This window comes from Panthera tigris, chromosome D3 (genome assembly GCF_018350195.1).
Source record: "Panthera tigris isolate Pti1 chromosome D3, P.tigris_Pti1_mat1.1, whole genome shotgun sequence".
In the NCBI taxonomy this organism is placed as follows: domain Eukaryota; kingdom Metazoa; phylum Chordata; class Mammalia; order Carnivora; family Felidae; genus Panthera; species Panthera tigris.
This window is the reverse complement of record NC_056671.1, coordinates 28,884,379-28,903,623: the sequence shown is the minus strand read 5'-3', so window position 1 is coordinate 28,903,623 and position 19,245 is coordinate 28,884,379. Positions and strand designations below refer to the sequence as shown.

The window sequence follows — 19,245 nt, the reverse complement described above, 5'->3', positions numbered from 1 at the left end:
CAGCAAACTACAACTCACAGGCCAACTCCTGCTCTTTCCACTTGGTTTTTAAATAAAGTTTTATTGGAACACAGCCACAAATACCTATGGTCTGTGGCTGCTTTTGAGCTACAACAGCAGAGTTGTGACTAATGACTAACAGAGACTAAACGACCTGCAAAGACAAAAATATTTACTCTCTGGTCCTTCAAACCAGACTTGTGAAATGAGGGAACAGCTGCTATATGGAAAAAGCTAGAACCAAGGAAAAGCATGAGGTGTGAGGGATGAGGTCTTGCACACCAACCCGATGACACAGGAAGAAGAAACAAACAAAGCTCACTTACAAACGAAAATACACAGCTCTATCTGCTCCCTCTGGGGTCTTCCTTGTCCTGGAATCATTCCACTGAAATCCAGGAAGAAAAAGGAACTATTCCCATCCCTGAGTCCTGTCCCACCACTGGCCTAAGTAACAAGAGGCAATCATCACTCTAATTAACCAAGGAAGACAAACCTAGCAAATCAGGTAGGACGTGGAAGCTAGGCCTGACCCCTCCCCTCACCACCACCCCTAGACAGTCACGTTGGGCATCGTGTGCCTCAGTGTCTGTATGTTCAGGAGAGCCTCTTCAGTGCTCTGCAAAGAGGGACAACCCACATCCCCACCAGGGTCAGGCATACATCTGAGAGTCTTCCACTCTGAGGTGGGGATGGAACAAGGGCCAAGGCAAGGAACTGGGAATCCAGTGTTCATTCCTCTCTGCCTGCCACTACACACTGGTGATAGATCAGTCCATCTAACCATAAGGAAAACCTTGTTATATATATATAACACTGACAAAATAGTCACAATGGTGTATATTTTGTAAAGGCTTTCAGCCAAGATGGAGTTATAGGCATAGTTAACTATTCACTTGAAACAACTAGGGGGAGAAAAAGGATAACATAAAAGAAAACACCAGTATTCCAGACACTGACATCAAACAACAAAGGATAATGTCCCTGAGTTAGGAAACATATGAGGTGAGCCTTACTGCCTCAAGAACATTTCCAGGCTACAAAGCAGGAAGAGGGACTCCAGGGCAGGTTGGGGGAGGGGGGTTGGGGGAGGTGGGGGGCAGGTGCAGAAGACTCTTGGAGGTGAGTGGATACAGCTAAAAATTGGGAAAAGCCAGGCAGGCAGCAATCATAGAACAGCTCCAGAAAGTCCCGGAGAGAGATGCACAGATGTTAAGACTGCAAAGATCCAGGGGCACCTGGGTGCCTCAGTTGGTTAAGCATCTGACCATGATCTCACAGCTCGTGAGTTCGAGCCCCGCATCCAGCTCTGTGCTGACAGCTCAGACCCTGGAGCCTGCTTCGGATTATGTGTCTCCATCTCTGCCTCTCCCCTGCTCACGATCTGTCTCTCTCTCTCTCTCTCTCTCTCTCTCTCTCTCTCTCAAAAATAAATAAACATTAAAAATAATTTTTTTTTTTTTAAAACTCCAGAGATCCAGAGAGGAATTCCTCGGGGAATGAAGCAAAGTACTTGATCAGTGTGTGGTGTGAAGAAACTACCCCAGGTTGGAGAGAAAACTACCCTATAGGATAACAGGGAAACAACAATTGCAGTTCAGCAGGACCACAAATGGTGTACGTTCTCAGGACCCAGAGTGGAAAAGCTCATAACCTGTAGGGCATTAAGTAAATTTACTCAGATGAGTCCTGTCTCGTTAGTGGAGAAAAATTAACTCCAGACTAAACGCAGCCTAACAATGATTAAAAGCAAGAGCTGAAAAGATCAAGTTGTTTCCAAGTAACATCCTAGAACAAAGCTCAAGAATATTTATAGGAATGCAAAAACAGGCAACAACCAAAAAAGGCAAGATTCACAAAGTCTGGCATTCAATAAAAAAATTACCAGACATACAAAGAAACAGAAAATTATGACCAAAATGAAAAGAATTCAATCAAACTGACTCAGAAATGGTACAAATGATAGGGTACACAAGGACATTAAAGTTAAAACCGAGTTACAAGTGCTCAAGAAGCTAGAGGAAAAATCAAACACATTAAGTATATATGGAAGATTTTAAGAAAGAATCAAACCCACTGCCTAGAGATGAAAACTACAAGGCCTAGCATGAACAGATTCAGTTTTACAGAGGAAAAGATGAGTGACTTGAAGACAACATAAAAACTCTAAATTAAAACACAGCGGGGATGGCACAAAAACAGACACAGAGACCAATGGAATAGAATAGAAACCCCAGAACTAGACCCACAAACGTATGGCCAACTAATCTTTGACAAAGCAGGAAAGAATATCCAATGGAAAAAAGACAGTCTCTTTAACAAATGGTGCTGGGAGAACTGGACAGCAACATGCAGAAGGTTGAAACTAGACCACTTTCTCACACCATTCACATGGTGAGAATAAATTCAAAATGGATAAAGGACCTGAATGTGAGACACGAAACCATCAAAACCCTAGAGGAGAAAGCAGGAAAAGACCTCTCTGACCTCAGCCGTAGCAATTTCTTACTTGACACATCCCCAAAGGCAAGGGAATTAAAAGCAAAAATGAACTACTGGGACCTTATGAAGATAAAAAGCTTCTGCACAGCAAAGGAAACAACCAACAAAACTAAAAGGCAACCAACGGAATGGGAAAAGATATTTGGAAATGACTTATCGGACAAAGGGCTAGTATCCAAAATCTATAAAGAGCTCACCAAACTCCACACCCTAAAAACAAATAACCCAGTGAAGAAATGGGCAGAAAACATGAATAGACACTTCTCTAAAGAAGACATCCGGATGGCCAACAGGCACATGAAAAGATGCTCAACGTCGCTCCTCATCAGGGAAATACAAATCAAAACCACACTCAGATATCACCTCACGCCAGTCAGAGTGGCCAAAATGAACAAATCAGGAGACTATAGATGCTGGAGAGGATGTGGAGAAATGGGAACCCTCTTGCACTGTTGGTGGGAATGCAAATTGGTGCAGCCACTCTGGAAAACAGTGTGGAGGTTCCTCAAAAAATTAAAAATAGACCTACCCTATGACCCAGCAATAGCACTGCTAGGAATTTACCCAAGGGATACAGGAGTACTGATGCATAGGGGCACTTGTACCCCAATGTTTATAGCAGCACTCTCAACAATAGTCAAATTATGGAAAGAGTCTAAATGTCCATCAACTGATGAATGGATAAAGAAATTGTGGTTTATATACACAACGGAGTACTACATGGCAATGAGAAAGAATGAAATATGGCCCTTTGTAGCAACATGGATGGAACTAGAGAGTGTTATGTTAAGTGAAATAAGCCATACAGAGAAAGGTATGGTTTCACTCTTATGTGGATCCGGAGAAACTTAACAGAAACCCATGGGGGAGGGGAAGGAAAAAAAAAAAAAAAAAAGAGGTTAGAGTGGAAGAGAGCCAAAGCATAAGAGACTCTTAAAAACTGAGAACAAACTGAGGGTTGATGGGGGGTGGGAGGGAGGGGAGGGTGGGTGATGGGTATTGAGGAGGGCACCTTTTGGGATGAGCACTGGGTGTTGTATGGAAACCAATTTGACAATAAACTTCATATATTGAAAAAAAAATAAAAAATAAATAAAACACAGGGGGGAAAAGGCTGGAAAAAAATGAACTGTGAGCTGTGGGACACATGGACAGAGCAGGGGGAGGGGGAGACGAACAACAGACAAAATATTTTAAGAAACAATAGCAAAAAACTTCCCAATGTGATGAAAACCCATAAATCCACGTCAGTCAGTGACCCCCAAACAGAAGAAATAGAAAGAAGACTAGTCTAAGGCAAATTACGATTAAATTGCTTAAAACCAGCGATAAAGAGAAAATCTTGAGTAGCCAGAGAGGGGTGCCTGGATGGCTCAACTGGCTAAGAGTCCAACTCCTGAATTCAGTTCAGGTCACAATCCCAGGGTGGTGAGCATGATCCCGTGCTGAGCATGGAAGCCAGCTTAAGATACCCTTTCGGGGTGCCTGCGTGGCTCAGTCCAACTTCGGCTCAGGTCACAAGAGCATGGTTTGTGAGTTCAAGCCCCACATCGGGCTCGCCAATGTCAGTGTGGAGCCTGCTTTGGATCCCCTGTCTCCCTCTCTCTCTCTGCCTCCCCTGCTCATGCTCTCTCAAAAATAAATAAAACATTAAAGAGAGAGAGAGAGAGAGAGAGAGAGAGAGAGAGAGAGAGAGTAACCAGAGGAAAAAGACATAGTCAGCACAGGAAAACAAAGACAATGGCAGATTTCTCATTAGAAACCATACAAGCTGGAAGACAGTGGAGCAACACTTTTTAAACTTTTTTTTTTTTTACATTTATTTATTTTTGAGAGACAGAGCACAAGTAGGGAGGGGCAGAGAGAGAAGGAGACAGAATCCGAAGCAGGCTCCAGGCTCGCAGCACAGAGCCCGATGCGGGGCTCAAACTCACAGACCATGAGATCATGACCTGAGCCAAAGTCGGACGCTCAACTGACTGAGCCACCCAGGCACCCCTGGAGCGACACTTTTAAGTTCTGAAAACAAAAAAAGCAGACACCCTAGAATTACTTAAAGCAAAAATGGAAGTAGAACTTTGACAGCAACACAAAAGCTGGGAAGGGAAAAGCAGAAGCATACCATTTCAAGGCTTATGCTACAGAAAAAGCAGTCTGTCACATGGTCAACTGCAGAAAGTTAAAGATGAATACCACTAAACTTGCACAAGAATTTTAACAAATTAGCCAACAAAGAAGACAAAACTGAATACAAATACTCAATCCAAAAGAAGGCAAAAAGAAAAAGGAAACAAGTGGTACAAATAGAAAATAACAAAATGGCAGATTTTAATTAATTTTGCCTAATCAAACAGATGAGCTGATCCAAACACCCCAGTTAAAAAGCAGAATTTGTCCCATAAATTAAAAAAAAAAAAAATTCCCAAGACCCAATTACATATGGTCTAAATGAAACCCTCTTTAAGTAAGACACAAATAGGGGAAAATTAAAGAATGGAAAAGATATACCATGCTAACACTGATCAAAAGAAAGCTGGAGTAGCCAAATTAGTATCACACAAAGTAGACTTCAGAGCAAATAATATTACCAGGAATAAATAAGGTCACTGAATAATGACAAAAGATAAAATAATCCTAACTGTTTATGCCTCTATAGCAGAGCTTTAAAATATGAAGGGACAACTGCTATCACTAAGAGACAAATTCACAACTAATTTTCCATCCCCTCTCTCAATAACTGATAGAGGAAGCAGACAGGAAATTGGCAAGGATATAGACAACCTAAACAACACTAACCAACATTTACAGAACTCTCCAGCCAATGACAACAGAATACACATTTTTTCCATAAGCATTTACAACATTTACAATAGATAATATTATGAGCCATAAAACAAGTTGCCAATAAATTTATAACGATTCAATGTTGTTTGACTACAACCGAATTAAATTACAAATCAATGACAGACAGATAATCTGGAAAATCCCTCAACTGTATGGAAACAACTGACACACTACTAAATAGCCTATGGGTAAAAGAAGAAATGAAAAGGGAAATAAGAAAACATTTTAAATCAATGAAAATTTGTGGAATGCAACTAAAACAGTTCTCAGAGGCAAATGCACTGCATTAAACTCTTATCAGAAAAGAAAAAAGGTCTCAAATCAGTATCCCCAGCTTTTTAAGAAATTAGCATAGCAAATGAAACCCAAAGTAAATAGCAGAAAAGGAATAATGAAGATTAGAGTGGAATATATAAAGCAGAATATTAGAGAAAATAAGGAAAACAAAAGCTATGTTTTTAGAAGATTAATAACATTAATAAATCTCTAGTCAGACTAACCAGGAAAAAAATTAAGGACACAAAATACCACTATCAGAAGAAAGGTGTCATCACTATGATTACAGAAATATTAAAAAGGATAATAAGGAGTGAGAGAATAATAAGGCAATAGTACCAACAATTCTATATCAGTAAGTTTGATAATTTATTTTTATTTTTATTTTTTAACGTTTTATTTATTTTTGAGACAGAGAGAGACAGAGCATGAACGGGGGAGGGGCAGAGAGAGAGGGAGACACAGAATCGGAAGCAGGCTCCAGGCTCTGAGCCATCAGCCCAGAGCCCGACGCGGGGCTCGAACTCACGGACCGTGAGATCGTGACCTGAGCCGAAGTCGGACGCTCAACCGACTGAGCCACCCAGGCGCCCCAGTAAGTTTGATAATTTAGATGAAATGAACAAATTCCTTGAAAGGCACAAACTGCCAAAGCTCACTCAAAAAGAAATCAATAACCTGAATAACCTTAGAGCCACATAAGAAACTGAATTTTTAGTTAAAACCTTCACCCAAAGCAATTCCAGGCCCAGATGGCTTCACTGGAAAATTCTACTACAGACTTAAGGAAGAAATAAGACCAATTCTATACAAACTGTTCCAGAAATTAAAATACTTAAAATTACCTTAATGACAGCATCAAAAAACAAAAAACAAAACAAAAAAATGGGAAAGCAGTATTTATCCCATGGGATAAATCTAATGACAGATGTACAAGTCCTATATGTTGAACATTACAGAATATTGCTAAGAGAAAATTTTTAAAGACCTAAACCCATGGGGACATATGAAGTATTCATGGATCAACAGATTCAACGTTGTTAAGGTCAATTCTCCCCACATCCATCTACAGATTCAATGCAATACAAATCAATATTCCAGCAGGTTTTTCTAGAAATTGACAAACTGACTCTAAAATTCACATGAAAATACAAAGGACTTAAAATACCCAAGACAACTTTGAAAAGGAAGAACAAAGTTGGAGGACTTACACTATCTGATTCCAAGACTTACTGTAAAGGTACAGTAAACATGACAGTGTGCCATAAGCATCAAAGACAGGCATCAAGATCAATGGAACCATAATAGAGTCCAGAAATAGGCCCACATAAGTGGACAAGTGATTTACAATGAAGGTATAGTATCAAGGCAATTCCCTAGGGAAGGAACAGTCTTTTCAACAAATGGTCCTGGATATCCATCCATCAAAAAATAGAGAAGGAAGAATGAAAGAATTTCGATCCATTCCTTGTACCAAAATCTAACTCAAAATAGATCACAGATGTGGGGTGCCTGGATGGCTCAGTTGGTTAAGCACCCAACTTCGGCTCAGGTCATGATCTCACAGCACTTGAGTTCAAGCCCCACATCAGGCTCTGTACTGACAACTTGGAGCCTGGAGCCTGATTCAGATTATATGTGTCTCCCTCTCTGCTCCTCCCTGGCTCGTACTATGTCTCTCCCTCTCTCTTTCTCAAAAATAAACATTCAAAAAAATTATTAAAAAGTACAGATCACAGATGCAAACCTATAAAACTCTGATGAGAAAACATCGGAGAAAATCTTTGTGAACTGGAGTTCAGCAAAGATTTCTTCGATTCACACTGCCAAAGTACGACCCATAAAAGAAAAAGTTGATAAATTAGACTTCACCAAAATTGAGAACTTTTCTTCTTCAAAAACACTGTTAAGAGAATGAAAAAACAAGTCACATAATGCAAGGAAACACATGTATATCGACTATCTGATAAAGGGCTTGTATCCAGAATATATAAAGAACTCTCAAATTTCACTAATAAGAAAACCCATGCAATTTCAAAGTGGCAAAATATTTTAAAGGACATTTAACCAAAGAAGGTACACAGATGGCAAAAAAGCACATGAAAGATGCTCATCATTAGTCATTAAGGAAATACAAATTAAAACCATAATGAGATACCATTACCTACTTATTAAAATAGCTAAAATTAAAAAGAATGATGATACCAAGTATTCACAAGTATGTGAAGTAATTGGAACCCTGCTACATTGCTAGTGGGAATGCAAAATTGTACACCTACTTTGGAAAACAATTTGACAGGGGCATATGGCTGGCTCAGTCAAAAGAGCATGCAATTCTTGATCTCAGATCATGAGGAGTTCGAGCCCTATATTGAGTGTAGACACTACTAAAAACTAAATTTAAAAACTAAATTAAAAAAAAGGAAACAATTTGACCATTTGTAGAAAGCTGAATATACACCCATCATATGACCTAGTCATTCCACTTCCAGGCATTTACCCAAGTTACACATCTACACAAAGAGTAATTTTATTTGGGGTGCCTGGGTGGCTTGGTCGGTTAAGCTCCCAACTTCGACTCAGGTCATGATCTCATGGTTCGTGAGTTTGAGCCCCATGTCGGGTTCTGTGCTGACAGCTCAGAGCCTGGAGCCTGCTTCAAACTCTATGTCTCCTTCTCTCTCTGCTCCTGCCCCATTCTCACTGTCTCTCCCTCTCTCAAAAATAAACATTAAAAAAAAAAATTTTAAGAGTAATTTTATTTGTAATATCCCAAAGCTGGAAACCCAAATGTCCAAAATAAGTGAATGGATAAACAAACTGCCATATAGCCACAAACCAGACTACTTAACTCAGCAATATAAAAGAATGAACCGTTGATACATGCAGAAACAGGTTTTTTAAAAAAGCAGCCAGCTACAGGGGCACCTGGATGGCTCAGTCCATTAAGCATCCGACTTTGGCTCAGGTCATGATCTCGAGGTTCACAAGTTCAAGCCCCACAATGGGCTCTGTGCTGACAGCTTGGAGCTCAGACCCTGGAACTTGCTTCAGATTCTGTGTCTCCCTCTCTCTCTTTCTGCCCCTCCCCTCCCTGCTTGAGCTGTGTGTGTGTGTGTGTGTGTGTGTGTGTGTGTGTGTGTGTGTCTCAAAAATAAACATTAAAAAAAAAAAAAAAAAAGACCAGCCAGCTACAGAGTTTTTGCCAAACCCTGTCCTAGAGGATAAATCTTTACTTTCCACCCAATACCCAACACCCAGCTCTGTGGGACACTCACTAAATGTCAGATGAACTGAACTGCTCAAAGATCTTCTTCCTCAATTCTTTAAGTTGGCAACAAAGTGTCATCAGTTCCCAGATATCTGTGGGGAAGGTTCTCTCCCTTCCTGATTCACCTGCAGTGCAGGGGCTCTTCAGACAGCAATCCAATGGGTGAGTCACTGGTTAATACATGTGAATCACTCATTCAAAAAATATTTACCAAGCGCCACTTTGTGCCAGGCAACTCTCCTAGGCCAGAGTGGTAAACAAAGCAGGTAGACCCAGGACAGGACAGAGCTTGCCTCGTATGGTGGGGACTGACACACAGTTGCTTGGTAGGTCGGCCGTGGATTCTAATGGGTCTCACTGGCATAACTCTAGCTACAGATCAACATTCCTTCTCCTTTTCTTCCTCACTATCCTCTCAAGTCCCTTTGTAAAGCAGCCAGCACAATTTCTGCCAAATCTGAAGTTGCTCAAGAATAGTCACCCCCTCTTCCCACTACTGGCGTTTGCCAAGGTCCTGCCCCCGGCTTTCTCTTGTAATGCCTGTCTTCTGGCTATAAAATGGGAGACACAGACAAGTTCTTCTTAGCCAATGGATTGTTGACACTTTTCAGAATAAGCTATGCCCCTAACCATGTAGGTGCAAAGGCCACAGTACCAAAATAAGCACTTCTTTCTCATTAAGCATTTCTCAAATGTTTTCATTCTCAAACTCCTTTCATGCTTAAAACTTCTGAGGGCCCCAAAGACCTTTGGTGTAGGAGGATTATATCCACCAACGTTTACTGTATTAGATATTGAAACTGAGAAATTTTGTTTTTTTGTATGTTTATTTATTTGAGAGAGAGTGCACACGAGTGGGGGAGGGGCAGAGAAAGAGAACCCCAAGCAGGCTTCAGGTTGTCAGCCCAGAGCCTGACGCAGCCTGATCTTATTACCTGGGTCGAGATAAAGAGTTGAACGCTCAACCGAGTCACCCAGGTGCATCAAAACTGAGAAATTTTGTAAACACAAGGTTCCCAAGCATACACTCAAAAAGGTTAAAACACATATGAGCCAGCAATTCCACTCCTAGCTCTATGCCCAAAAGAAGTGAAGGCAGGGAGACAGACACTGATGTACACTGATGCTCATAGCAGCATTAGTCACAATAGCCAAGAAGTGGAAACAACCCAAGCATTCACCAACAGATGAATGCATAAACAAGCTGTAGTGTATCTGTTCAATGGAATATTATCAGGTAATAAAAAGGAAGGAAATCCTGATGTGTACTACAACATGAATGAACCTTGAGGACATTATGCTCAGTGAAACAAGCCAGACACAAAAGGCCAAATACTCTATGATTCCACCCTTCTTAAAAACATTTTTTTAATGTTTATTTATTTTTGAGAGATTGAGAGAGAGAGAGAGAGAGAAAGCGAGCATGAGTGGGGGAGGAGCAGAGAAAGGAGGAGAGACAGAATCTGAAGCAGGCTCCAGGCTCCAAGCTGTCAGCACAGAGCCTGAGGCAGGGCTCGAACTCACAAACCATAAGATCATGACCTGAGCCAAAGTTGGACACTCAACCAACCGAGCCACCCAGGTGCCCCAATCTATGATTCCACTTATATAAGGTGCCTAGAGAAGTCAAATTCAGACACAGAAAAGAACAGAGGTTACCAGGGGCTGGGAGGAGGGGAGAATGGAGAGCTATTGTTTAATGGGTACGGAGTTTCAGTATCCATTCAGTTGGGATGATGAAAAGAATTCTGGAGATGGATAGTGGTGAGAGTGGTACAACACTGTCAATGTATTTAATGCCACCAAAGCATACACGTAAAAACGGTTAGAGTGGTAAATTTTATGCTATGTGCATTTTACCACAGCTTTAAAAAAATCTTTTATTTTTGTGTTATTTAAATGTTTATTTTAGGAGTGCCTGGGTGGCTCAGTTGGTTGAACATCCGACTTCAGCTCAGGTCATGATCTCGTGGTTCGTGAGTTCGAGTCCCGCATCAGGCTCTGTGCTGACAGCTCAGAGCCTGGAGCCTGCTGGAGATCCTGTGTCTCCTTCTCTCTGTGTCCCTCCCCTGCTCACGTTCTGCCTCTCTCTCTCTCTCTCAAAAATAAACATTAAAATTAAAAAAAAATTAATGTTTATTTTATTTTTGAGAGAGAGACAGAGCATGAGCAAGGGAGTGGCACAGAGAAAGAGACACAGGATCAGAAGCAGGCTCCAGGCTCTGAGCTGTCAGCACAGAGCCCGATGTTGGGCTCAGGCCCAGAAACTGCGTGAGATCATGACCTGACCCAAAGTCAGCACTTAACCGAGTCACCCAGGTGTCCCCAAAAAAATCCTTTAAAAAAAGGAGAGAGAGAGGGGCGCCTGGGTGGCTCAGTTAAGTGTCCGTCTTCAGCTCAGGTCATGATCTCACAGTCTGTGAGCTCGAGCCCCATATCAGACTCTGTGCTGACAGCTCAGAGCCTGGAGCCTGCTTGGGATTCTTTGTCTCCCTCTCTCTCTGCACCTCCCGGCTCATACTCTGCCTCTCTTTCTCTCAAAAATAAACAAATATTAAAAAAGAGAGAGAGAGAGAGAGGGGGGCGCCTGGGTGGCTCAGTTGGTTAAGCGTCCGACTTCGGCTCAGGTCATGATCTCACGGTCCGTGGGTTCGAGCCCCGCGTCGGGCTCTGTGCTGACAGCTCAGAGCCTGGAGCCCGTTTCAGATTCTGTGTCTCCCTCTTTCTCTGACCCTCCCCTGCTCATGCTCTCTCTCTCTGTCTCAAAAATAAATAAATGTTAAAAAAAAAATTAAAGAGAGAGAGAGAGAGAGAGAGAGAGAGAGAGAGAGAGAATCCCAAGTATGTAACCCATTAGCCATCAATCACATGTCAAGCGGCCTCTGGAAACTGCACACTGGTGAAAGAGGCAAATGACACCTTGCTATTATTATGAAAATGGTTTTGACCTCCTAGAGTCCCCAGAGACTCCTGGCCACATTTGGAGAGCTACTGCTTTATTTAAAGTCTACAACATTTGGGAATTACAGGATTAGTGCCCTATAGAAATTTAGAAGCCTCTACAATACAGATTCTTTCTCTGGATTCAATTTCTTCTTTGTCAGCAAGCCTTGGCCTCATTTTAAATTATGTAAGCTGAGCTGTCTCAAATTACCGTGTGAAATTTAGTATGTGGCTTTAATTGTTTGGAATTGGTTTCTCCTCTACGTCTGCCCACAGAGAAACAGAGGAACACCGGGTACAACGGAAGCACACGTGTCTACAGCCGTGCCACTCAGGAAATCAAAAATTTCCAGCCAGGAGAGAATTCCATCCATCTCCTCCCACTGCCCACAGCCTGCTCCAGTGGTGTGCAGAGCGGAGGGGCATCCTCAGATGCGACCCTCCCTGCCCTGCTGGAGCACCTGCCTGGGGACCAGGAGGCCCCAGCCTCCCAGCAAGTCCACCCCCAGGTGGGCAGTGCAGCCTCTGTCAGGTCACTCTGACATTCTTCCTTGGAAAGAGCCAACAGGTGCTTCCAGAGGGGCTGTCCCCTGGGTGTCATTCCACCCCTACCCAGGACAGGACCAAGACAGGGATATTTAGCCAGGACCACACTACACATCAGCGGCAGAGGGAAGAGGATCTGAAATAAGGACCGGCTAGGCCCTGCCATGCAAGTGACAGGACAGCTCTAGGAGAACGGTTCCCCTGGGACACTGGGTCCTGTCCAGCACCACGTCAGGAACTTGGTGTTCCCTGGCTGGAACTTGGGCCAGCCAGGCATGTCTGCTCCGGACACCTTCAGGAGGGGACGGAGACTACTGCTGACAACACAGATCACAAAAAATACAAAACACAGGGCACTCCTGCTAAGAGGGCCTTCTGAAGAAGTCACCTATGTCCTGAAGAGGGGAAGAATAAAGGGCTTTAATGAGGCCTCTGGGATAGGCAGCATGTGAACAGTCAGGGGCCATGGAGAAGGCCTACAGGCCAAGGGTGCAGCCTGGACAGGTCACCAAAGCAGGAAAGGGGCCCTCGGCTCGGCTGGGTCCCAGCAGGAGATCAAGACCAAAAGGTACTGCGGGGCAATCTGGCTCCACGGGATGCACTATGGCTCCAGGAATGGATGCTGCAAGCAGTGGAGACCTTCATCGGAACACTGATCAGCAGCAAGACAGAGAACAGATCTGGGACGGCAGATCTAGGAGACGAGGACAGCATTTCCAAGCATTCAGAATGGTCCCCAGGAGATCATTCTAGAATAAACTGTGATTATATTACAAACTCCTTGCCTTCCCTACAGAGTTCTAAATGCCATTTGCACTTTCATGAGGCAAAGGGCCACCTCTAGCCTTCTTCCAATGACCCCTCTATTCAGGTTCTTGGGATCCCTGGCTCAGCAGTTCCTATAGATCCCCCTGCAACCCCACTGGCCCTCGAAGTGGCTGTCACTTCATGGCCCCAGAGAGATTGCCTGTAACCTCCCTGCTTCCTGGCACAACGTGGCAGCTCTTGGTTGCTGAACAGTTTCACATATCCTGCTCCTTGGAGCGATTCTGAGGCCCCCTGAAGGGGCAAATGCTTTAGAGAAACCCATCTGGGGAAAGGGAGGATGTGAACAGGGAGTTGGGACTAGGGACTTTGCACAACACAGCCTGCCACTGAACTCAGCAGCGAAGCCCAGGTAAGACTGCTGTTAATGGGAGGCCTGGGAACCCCTCAGCTCTGGCAGGCATCAGGGTTGCAACAGGAAGGACACAGCATCTGAATGTCAAACTGCAAGGAGCTCAGACACTAGCTGGCCCTATGATTCTCACACGAGGGCCTAGTGTCCAAGAGGGAATGGTATGTGTGTGGTTCGTGAAAACTACAGTAAGGAAGTTTTACTAGTAAAATTTAAATTAGGAAGGACAGAGACTGCTATATTTATTGGAAAACCCATCTAATCCGCTCAGCTCACTTCACAAAAGGGCTGACCTGCCTGGCTCCATGTCCTATGGCAAGTTGACAGCAGCAAAACAGGAACCAGGAACCAGGCTATGGCTCTTTCATGCAGATCTCTATCTCAAAGCCAACTTGGCTAAGTGGGAATCAGGACTCAGGTGGGGAATCACAGCCACCCCAAATAGGATGCCCTGCATTCTGATTTGGGGCGTGGCTAACCCATCCATCCTCAGAGGGCTGGGTCCAAACTTTCTGACTCTGACCCATTTTCTCTTTGTTAAGACAGAAAACACAGATTTATAAAACACAGTGCCTCCATGGAGGTCAGCAATACAAACCCCCAGGGACAAGAGTGTCTGATTGCTGGATAGGGACCGCAGGGCCAGGCATGCACCAAAATATTGTGGTGTCGAAACACAACCAAAATTCTCTGATATGCCTTCCCAAATGCTAGTAGCTCCCCAGACATGTGACCACCAAACCATTTCCAAATAGCCCTGGGGCAGGAGGAGAATCACTGAGAATCACCCTCAGTCAGCCCTCCCCACGTGAGAGTCAGCTCCCTGGCAGGGGCAGGCAGGTGACCCAGCTCTGCTGTGAGAGCCAACAGGAGAAGAAGGGCTGCCAAGCACAGGGGAAGCCGCTTTTTCCTATCAGCCAAGGAGTCACAAGGTTGATGCCAGAGAACACCACGCCAGTATAGTGACAAACTTTAATATTTATCTTTTATAAGTCACAAGCATTTTCTACATCCAGGAGATGAAGTGACTTATTTTCTATCTTCAGACACTGCCCAACTGGGACACTGGCCCACCTGCCTTGTCTTGTCCTCCAGCTTCTCCTTAGGTAGATGTTTAGGGAGGAAGGCACTGCTTGAAGTAAGTTATCTTAGGGGCGCCTGGGTGGCTTGGTCAGTTAAGCGTCCGACTTCGGCTCAGGTCACGATCTCGCATCGCAGTCCGTGAGTTCGAGCCCTGCGTCGGGCTCTGTGCTAACAGCTCAGAGCCTGGAGCCTGTTACAGATTCTGTGTCTCCCTCTCTCTCTGCCCCTCCTCTGTTCATGCTCTGTCTCTCTCTGTCTCAAAAATAAACATTAAAAAAAAAAATTAAAAATAAAATAAAGTAAGTTATCTTAGATGAGGAGGGGGAGACCAAAGGAAAAGCATATGACTGGATAAACTGAAAGAGGACAGACAGATTCACCAGGCATCTCTATTAAATGAACAACACTTTGAAGCAAAGAACAGCAATCTGCAGTCTATATTTTATGGAGGTGGGGGTGGGGGAAGGTTTAAATGTGGGAATAAGACCAGGACAAGAGGGTGGGATAGGGCTGGAGTGATAGCTATCTTGCCTCTGATGTAACATTTACTGGCAGTTTCATCCACCACTCACACCACGTTTTGATGACAACCATAGCACAACCAGTTCATTTCAAGAGAAACAGCTGAAGCAAAATCAGATTCTTATATGTTCATTTTGCATGTGTCAGGCAGTGTATCAAATGCCTTGAATACATTATTATTATTACTATTATTATTATTATTATTATTATTATTATTATAAGTTTGAGAGAGAGAGAGAGCGAGCCAACATGCGGGTACACACACCTGGGAGCGCAAGCAGGGGAGGGGCAGGGAGAGAGAAGGAGAGAGAATCCCAGGCAGGCTCTATGCTATCAGCACAGAGCCCATGATCCCACAACTCTGGGATCATGACCTGAGCTGAAACCAAGGGTCAGATACTTAACTGACTAAGCCATCCAGCCACCCTCTATATTATTATATTTAAATTCTTAAGACAAACCTATTAGCACAGCCTTGTGCCTCCTAGGGGCCAGGTGCTGTGCTAGATGCAAGCAAGAAGAGCAGAATGAGAAAGAAATACAAGGTCTCTGCCTTCACAGAGCTCAAAGTCTAGTAATGAAGCAGAAAATCGTTATTACCTTGGGGTAGCAGTTCTTCGAGAAACAGAGTGAACCATAAAAGAAAAAACTGAAAACTTTAAAATTTAAAATTTATTTGATCAAAAGCTCAGTAAAGATACATAGATCAATGGAACAAAATACAGAGCCACACAAATGTGGCCAACTGATTTTTTGTTAATGTTTATTTTTTTTATTTTTGAGAGCGAGGCAGCATAAGCAGGGGAGGGGCAGAGAGGGAGGGAGACAAATGATCCAAAGTGGGCTCTGTGTGGACAGCAGCAAACCCAATGTGGGCTCAAACTCACAAACTGTGAGATCATGACCTGAGTCAGTTACTCAACCAAATGAGCCACCTGGGCACCCCTGGCCAATTGATTTTTGACAAAGGTACAAAGACAATTCAATGGAAAAAAGAATCTGTCCACAAGTGATGGAAAAACCAGACATTCACATAACAGAAATGGAACCTCGACCCATTCCTTACGTAGGATATAGAAATTAAAGCAGACCAAAGACTTACATGTAAAATCTAACACTATAAAACTTCTTAGCAGAAAAAATAAAATTTTTGTGAACCTGGGTTAGGCAAAATGCTTATATACATCTCTAAAAGCACGACCTATAAAAGAAAACAATGTTATAAACTGAAATTCATCAAAAAATCAGTGGTTTCCAGGTGGAAACCTCAATATAAAGAGCGGTGCTAAGTATAAAGTGGCAGCATGTGGGAATTTGGGGGTGATAGAACTGTGCTCTGCATCTTCAGTGTGAGATTGCTTACATGACCCTACACATTTGTCAAAGCTCAAAGAATGATATACCAAAAAGAAGAATTTTAGTGTACTAAATTAGAAAACACAGATTCTTTTAAAGGTACAGTTAAGCAGGGGTGCCTGGGTGGTTCAGTCGGTTAAACACATCCAACTCTTGATTTTGGCTCAGGTCACGATCTCGCAGTTTGTGAGTTTGAGCCCTGCATCGGGCTCCATGCTGATGGTGCAAAGCCTGCTTGGGATTCTCTCTCTCCCCCACCCCTCTGTCCCTCCCCTGCTCGTGCTCTCTCTCTCAAAAATAAATAAACTTACAAAAATAATAAAATAAATAAAAGTACAGTTAAGCAAGAATAAAAATAAACACAAAAGAAAAAACTATGGTGGAGCAAGTGAATGGGTAAGTCACTGACCAAGAGAAAATACTTGCAACACATCTGTCTAAAAACTTTATCTGGAGTATACAAAGAACTCCTACAATTCAATAAATTGTATATAAATATTAAATATATATAATGTATATAATGTATATATATTACATGTATATACATCTGGAGCCTGCTTCAGATTCTGTGTCTCCCTCTCGCTCTCTCTGCCCCTCCCGTTTGTGCTCTGTCTCTCTCTCTCATAAATAAAAATTAAAAAAAAAAAAAAAAGATTTGAACAGACACTTCTCAAAAGACGATACATGAATGGCTAACAAGGACGTGAAAAAGTGTTCAACATCATCATTCACAGGGAAAGGCAATTAAAACCACTATAGGAACCACAAAATAGAAAGGCTAAACTTAAAAAGTCTGACAACATAAAATGTTGCTGAGATTATAGAGCAGCTGGAACTCTTACACAATACTGATAAGTATGTAAGATAGCATAACAACTTTGAAAAAAAACATCTGGCAGTTTCTCATGAAGTTCAATCTTCTATGCAAGAAAGCACTAGAAGTCCTAGCTAGTGCAATTGGGTAAGAAAAAGAAATAAAAGACATTCAAATTGGAAAGGAAAAAGTAAAATTACATATGTTTGCAGATGACATGATCTTATGTTATGTCTAAAGATTCCACCAAAGGGGTGACTGGTTGGCTCAGTCAGTTAAGCATCTGATTTCAGCTTAGGTCATAATCTCACAGTTCATGTGATCAAGCCCTGGGTCGGACTCTGTGCTGACAGTTCCGAGCCTGAAGCCTGCTTCAGATTTTGTGTCTCCCTCTCTCCCTGCCCCTCCCCTAATACTCTGTCTCTCTCTCTCTCTCAAAAATAAAATAAACATTAAAAATTTTTTTAAAAAAAAAGATTCCACACACAAAAAGAACTGTTAGAATAAATTCAGCAGAGCAGTAGGACAAAAAAATCAACACACTAAAATCAGTTGTATTTCTATACGCTAACATGAACAACTTGAAAAGGAAATTAAAAAAAAAAAATTCCTCTTACAAGAGCATCAAAAATAACAAAATACTTAGGAATAAACTTAAACAAAAGAGATGAAATACCAATATACAAAAACTACAAAACACTGATGAAATTAAAGAGAACACAAATAATGGAAAGACATCCCTTGTTCCTTGTTCATGGAATGGAAAATTTAAGATGCCAATATGACCCAAGCAATCTACAGATTCAATGCATTCTTTATCAAAATGCCAATGATATTTTTTGCCAAAATAGAAAAATCTATCTTAAAATTAATATGGCATCTCAAATTACCCCAAATGGCCAAAACAATCTTGAAGAAGAAAAACAAAGCTGAAGGTCTCACACTTCCTGATTTCCAAACATATTACAAAACTACAATAATCAAAACAGTGTGTTATTGGCATAAACACAGATATATAGGCCAATGATACAGAATAAAGAGCTCCGAAATAAACCCACACATATACAGTCAAATGATTTTTGACAAGGGTCCTGAAACCATTCAATGAGGAGAGGACAATCTTTTCAATAAATATTGCTGAGAAAATATCCATATACAAAAGAATGAAGTTAGACTCTTACCTAACACTATATACAAAAAATAAATCAAAATGGATCAATGTAGAACCTAAAACAATAAAACCCTTAGAAGAAAATACAAGACAAAAGCTTTACAGCATTAGATTTAGAAATGATTTCTTAGATAAGATACAAAAGCAGACAACAAAAGCAAGAGTAGACAAAACTACATCAAACTTAAAGAAATAACAAAGTAAAAAGGCAACCTTACAGAATGGGAAAAAAAATCTGCAAATCATGTATCTGATAAGGGATTAGTATCCAGCATATATAAAGAACTCTTACAATTCAACAAAGATAAGTAATCCAATTTAAAAATGGTCAAAGGACTTGAATTAGACATTCCTCCAAAGAAAATATACAAATGGCCAACAAGATTATGACAAGATGTTCAACATCACTAATCATTAGGGGAATCCAAATCCGTAACAAGATTACCCTTTAGGATGGCTACTATCAAAAAAGAAATCATTAGAAAATAATAAGTGTTGGGACATGTGGGTGGCTCAGTCAGTTAAGTGTCCAACTCTTGATTTCAGCTCAGGTCATGATCCCAGGGTCATGGAATCGAGCCCCATGTTGGGCTCCATGCTGAGCATGCAACCTGCTTAAGATTTTCTCTCTCATTCATTCATTCATTCATTCACTCTCCCCCACCCCCCCCCCATCCTTCTCCCCTGCTTGGACACGCATGTGCTCTCTCGAAAATTAAACAAAGAAAGAAAAGAAAATA

At 42.0% G+C, this 19,245-nt stretch overlaps 1 protein-coding gene across 3 annotated transcripts in view; it reads right to left on the bottom strand.

Annotated features, from left to right (window-relative positions):
* The window catches only part of DGCR2 (DiGeorge syndrome critical region gene 2), a 99,262-nt gene that overhangs the window by 65,430 nt on the left and 14,587 nt on the right, over nt 1–19,245 (bottom strand). The gene's annotated exons all lie outside the window — the stretch shown is intronic.